This window comes from Tachysurus fulvidraco, chromosome 8 (assembly GCF_022655615.1).
Source record: "Tachysurus fulvidraco isolate hzauxx_2018 chromosome 8, HZAU_PFXX_2.0, whole genome shotgun sequence".
NCBI lineage: Eukaryota > Metazoa > Chordata > Actinopteri > Siluriformes > Bagridae > Tachysurus > Tachysurus fulvidraco.
In genome coordinates, this window is record NC_062525.1 from 3289097 (window position 1) to 3295499 (window position 6403).

A 6403-nucleotide genomic window follows, 5' to 3' on the forward strand; every position below is an offset into this window, starting at 1 on the left:
TGACACTTTGTTTGAGAGAAGAAAAATTCCTTCAGTTCTCGCTGCTGCATTAAAGGTGCGGTCTCCCTTGTTTGAAAGCCAATGTTAAAGTAAATGTTTAAGTAAAATTTGCTGCATATTAAATATTAAAGTTCGCCGTATGTATTAAAAAGACATTTCCCCCAAATAAGTGTTGTAGTATAACTGTCAGGACATCAGTGATGCGTGAGCTGAATTTGACAGTGAAGTTATTGACTGTTTTTGTAGTATTCGCTTTTCGGGTTTTGCACTTTGCTGACGGTCCCTTGGAGTCTTGTCTCTCAGTCATCTGCACATAGAGACTTGTGTATAATTTCATATGTCAACATTGGCTTTCAAACAGTGGAGACCCCACCTTTAAGTCCCTTGGCATCCCATCGTGAGCCTTCCCGCTCCTTCAGTTCTCTCCAGCGCTGGAAAGCTGATCCTATATTAACACGTCCTACTTCTTGCCTTATCGTAAGTCTTTCTTCACTTTCTTTGTTTTTATCCTCCACGTCGATGTTAAAACCGCTTTCTGCTAATGTCACACATGCGCACTGAACACTCTACGCCGCATATCGAAAGGCCCGCCCCTTTCTGCTCATTGGCTACACGTTTGTTTTGTTTTTTTGTTTTGTTTGCTGGCCCAACGCAGTTTTATGAAGCATTTCTCAAACAACGGAGACCCCACCTTTAACGTATGATCATGAAAATAATAAAGAGTAAATTAAATCTGTTTGATGTGGTAAATGAATTTTACTTTGAATTATTAAGTTCATTTTGGACTAAATACTAATAGTATAGTTTCTTTATTAAAGTGTTATATCTGGCTGAAAAGGTGTTTGCTCTATTGCTTGTGATGCATTAAGATAAATGTAATGCAACATGTAAACAATTACATTATGTGCGTAGAAAATAAAATGTTGCAACCGGTGCTTTTGTTTAAAAAAAATCTGATGTTCTTTGCCGTCAGGTGTTTAAAGACGAAATATAATCGGGAGCGGACCACTGAATAAATCCCAGGCTAAAAAAGTAAATAAATAAAGGTTCTAATTGGGAAGCAGTGAGTAAGAGGATGTCCTCGTCTGAGTGACGAGAGATGTGGCGTGTTTAAGAGAATATTATTAAATGTTCATTTAGTTCCTGTGTGAAGTTTGTTTCACAGGATTATGAACAAAAACAATTTGTTGCTTGTACAAGTTGATCTTACAATGGTGTACAATTATTATATTGGGACTTTGTACTCTGTGTGTGTGTGTGTGTGTGTGTGAGAGTGAGTGTGTGTGAGAGTGAGTGTGTGTGTGTGTGTGAGAGTGAGTGTGTGTGTGAGAGTGAGTGTGTGTGTGTGAGAGTGAGTGTGTGTGAGGGAGAGTGTGAGTATGCATTTGTGTGTGAGTGAGAGTGTGTGTGTGTGTGCGTGCACAAACACTTCGTCAATATCTTTCACACAATCTGCAATTGAAGCAAAGGTTCGTCTGGTATTAGACGAGCTTCTGGTGTAAACACAAGCTTCACACACACACACACACAGGAAAAGGAAGTTTATCCTGTGATACTTTCACATTTACCCTGTCATCAGTTTCTAACTCTAGTATCTAACTGTATAGACACTAACTATAGAGCCTTGTGAAAGTATTGGTGTAAGTAAATTACCAAAGTTCACTTTGAAGTGTTATCTGAAGCTTCAGTCAGTGTGGTTTTAAAACGACCTGTTTGGGTTTTTTAACATCTATTTTAGGAACGACCTGTAAAGAGCTACGAGTTGTGTGAAAGAATCGTTTGTTGAACCAACCTAATGACTCACATACAAATGAAATCATGATAGATAATTGTATATGAAAATAAATTAATACTTAAGGATCATGTGGTGATATGAATCATTTAAAAGAATCACTTATGAAAATAAATGAATCAACGTACACTTTTGGCATTTAGTGTATTAACCAAAGCATCGTAGATACACAACTGAGCGGTTGAGGATTAAGGGTCTTGCTTTAGGGCTCATCAGTGGCAGGATCTTAATCAAATAAATTAATCGCATTGTCACATGTGAAGAGAAATGGTTTAAATTAAATTAGAATTAAATTAAATGCATCATAGAAAACAACCATATGTGAAAGTAAATGAACTGTGAAAGACTCATTTGAAAATAAATGAATCGAAAGAAAGAATCACATGTGAAAGTAAATGAATCGTAGGAAAGAATCACATGTGAAAGTGAATGAACTATGAAAGACTCGTATTTGAAAATAAATAAATTATGTGTAAGAATCACGTGTGAAATTAAACGAATCATTGAAAAGAATCGTATGTGAAAGTAAATGAAACATAGGAAAGGATCACATGTAAAAGTAAACAAACAATTGGAAAGAATGACGTGTGAAAGTAAATGAACTATGAAAGACTCATTTGACAAATAAATGAATCAAGTGGAAGAATCACATATGAAAGTAAATGAATCATAGGAAAGATCTGATGTAAAAGTAAATGAACCGTGAAGGAATCATGTGGAAAGGAAATTGTATAAAGAATCGCATGTGAAAAATGAATCAAGGGAAAGAATCACATGAGGAAATAAAAGAATCACGAGATTTCTTAATTGAAATTCTTGTATAACGTACGGACAAAATATTATACGCAGCGACACAAACTGCTAATATCATAATATTATTTTTATCATTATTTTATCGTATACTTTACCATTGAGTAAATCATCCAAAGCTCGACAACTCAAAAACAAGTCAACAAACAAATAATGTTAACAGATACGTTAATGATTATCGGTACAAGGGATCTACTGAAAACAAAAAAATCAGTCACTGGAGTCTTATTGATCGTTTCAGAGGAAGTTTTTTATCCAAGCTGTTGTAGAAAAGTAGAAAATAGAAGTAGCAGACGAGTAGCTACCAGTTATGGCTCCGGTTATTCATTCACAGAGTGTGGTCCAAGGTCCCTACATGCTGCTTCTCATAAATTCTGAATATAACTAAACAAAAATTTTACGCTTAATTCTTTACAAACAATTCAGTAACAATTTCACAGAACTTTAAACTCATTTCTTTTGTTTTTGTTGTTTGTTTTACGTACGGCTAAGTACGGTGACCCATACTCAGAATTCGTTCTCTGCGTTTAACCCATCCAAAGTGCACACACACACACACACACACACACACAGTGAACACACACCCGGAGCAGTGGGCAGCCATTTATGCTGCGGTGCCCGGGGAGCAGTTGGGGGTTCGGTGCCTTGCTCGAGGGCACCTCAGTCGTGTTATTGCTGGCCCGAGACTCGAACCCACAACCTTATGGTTAGGAGTCAAACTCTCTAACCATTAGGCCACGACTTCTCTGTATTAGAGTAGAAATGATCTGACTTATGACAACAACAATGACGGTAAGTTGCCCGACTATAAACTGTATGAAAAAACAAACAAACAAACGAAACAAAAATATGTGTGAATTATTCGCACTGGGTTGCTTCGGTGTGTTTCAGAGAACAGGCATGTGTTGTGTAGTTACAAGAAAAGCACAAGCTCTTCCTGCAGGAACTCCATGTTCCCTAGTGATGTCACTATCAGCATGGTGTGTGTGTGTGTGTGTGTGTGTGTGTGTGTGTGTGTGTGTGTGTGTGTGTGTGTGTGTGTGTGTGTGTGTGTGTGTGTGTGCGCGTGTGTGTGCAAAGATGGCCACTAGGGGGGAAGAAGAAGCCTGTGCTGCAATACGCTGACTTTTCCACATATTTTATAATTACAACTTTCTAACTTTTAGATTCTGCCATAAATGTATTAACTTGCATTAATACAACATTTATCAGACTGTATATTTATATTCACACCCCCAGGGTCACCCAGATGAGGATGAGGTTCCCCTTTGAGTCTGGTTCCTCTCAAGGTTTCTTCCTTCACCATCTAAGGGAGTTTTTCCTCCCCACAGTCACCTGAGTCACCTCAGACTTGCTCATTGGGGATAAATACAAACACATTTAAATCTATCTAATATTAATCTTGAATCTTTGTATTATATTAATCTTTATATTATTCTTTATATTAACCCTTTGTTCTATGTTTATGTTCTGTAAAGCTGCTTTGAAACAATGTCAATTGTAAAATGCTCTATACAAATAAACTTGAATTGAATTGAAGGTTCACATTCGCCTCACACCTCCAGGGTTGGGGGTTCGATTCCTGCCTCTGCCTTGTGTGTGTGGAGTTTGCATGTTCTCCCTGTGCCTCGGGGGTTTCCTCCGGGTACTCCGGTTTCCTCCCTCGGTCCAAAGACATGCATGGTAGGTTGACTGGCATCTCTGGAAAATTGTCCGTAGTGTGTGAGTGTGTGAGTGAATGTGTGTGTGTGTGCCCTGCGATGGGTTGGCACTCCGTCCATGGTGTATCCTGCCTCGATGCCCGATGACGCCTGAGATAGGCACAGGCTCCCCGTGACCCGAGGTAGTTTGGATAAGCGGTAGAAAATGAATGAATGAATGAATCTCCACTGCACATGAATCCATCATACAGTCTTAACATATGAACTCCTGTTCGATTCCAACGTAACGCACAGGGATTGTGGGATTGAGATTGAAATTTTTTTGCATAATTTTGTTTATGCCTTCGTCACAAAAAAAGTGTTTTTATCCTTTCGTACGCTTTTCGGAAAAGTCAAGAACAATCGGAGTCGAACTACATACACTTCATTTTATAGTTATTATTTACAACATATACGATATATACAGTTTCTCGTGTTTCTTTCGAATCTTGACCGATTTCAATTCAATTCAGATGAAAATTTTACAGAAGTATTAAAAAACAGAATCGAAGTGTTAAAGATTACAATGAAGTTACTCTTTATTTATAACATTTATCCCTAATGAGGTGACAATGATGAGGAAAAACTCATTGAGATGATATGAGGAAGAAACCTTGAAAGGAACCAGACTCAGAAGTGAACCTCATCCTCATTTGGGTGAAACTGGGCAGGAAATAAAGTCAATGTAAATAATGTCCTTTATACAACAGTTTATTGTCTGGTAGAATTGTGTAACCGGGAGCTCATGAGGTCATGACTAACAGGTCAGAACAGAATTCATGACAGAATTAACACTAATTCCTTCATCCCGAAGCCTTCACGTGTTCACTGATGATGACCTGAGCACAACACAACTGCATGAGAGTCTCCAAGTGCTTCTATCCTCAGTTATCCCATGGCTCAAGGTCTGTCCATGCAGATCTATCTCCAGCACCGCCAAGACACGAGACTCCACCCAGGGCTAGGACATCGGGATGGATCAGGTACTGTAGGACACACTGGGAGCTTGTGAGTGCCATTTCATCTCTGTATTTATAGATGAACTCATTTTATTAGACACAAGCAGGAATCCGTGTCATTCTCTGATCGATAAACATAAAATAAATAAAGACTGTTTTAACTTTACAAGTGAATCAAAATTTAAAAGCCATCAATCCTGTTGAACTCAGAAAGCCTTTTAGAAGTGATGACAATAAGAAGCTGGTTATGACGGTCAGCGTCGAGAAGAGAGACATCCGCGCTGCGCTCGGTGGACATTTAGCATAAAGAATAATAAATCACACAAATCGGATAACGTGCCGGAGATCGTTTTTCTCCTTCAGAACATCGCAAAGAGTTTTATTCCTCTTACACCACTGTTATTCTCCATGAGCTGCATTCTTGGTTGATTAAAAAACATTCATTCATTCATTCATCTTCTACCGCTTATCTGAACTATTCTCGGGTCACGGGGAGCCTGTGTCTATCTCAGGTGTCATCGGGCATCGAGGCAGGATACACCCTGGACGGAGTGCCAACCCATCACAGGGCACACACACACTCTCATTCACTCACACACACACTACGGACAATTTTCCAGAGATGCCAATCAACCTACCATGCATGTCTTTGGACCGGGGGAGGAAACCGGAGTACCCGGAGGAAACCCCCGAGGCACGGGGAGAACATGCAAACTCCACACACACAAGGTGGAGGCGGGAATCGAACCCCCAACCACTAAGCCACCGTGCCCCCCGATTAAAAAACAATTTTTAAAATTTTTTTTTAGCTGTTTAGAGTTACATGTGTAGAATGTACAGTAGTTCCTTAGTTCATAGTGAAGAACTCAAAAAGCCTGGAAAACTGTGGAATTTCAAAGACGCTCATTTCCAGACTTGTAAAAAGTATAAACTGGAAAAATAACACTTAAACTTAACATATATAAATATGATTTTTGAAAGAAAGTGATGTGACATACGGCTAAGTACAGTGACCCACACTCAGAATTCGTTCTCTGCGTTTAACCCATCCAAAGTGAACACACACACACACACACACACACACACACACACACACACACAGACACACACACAGCAGTGAACACACACACAGCAGTGAACAC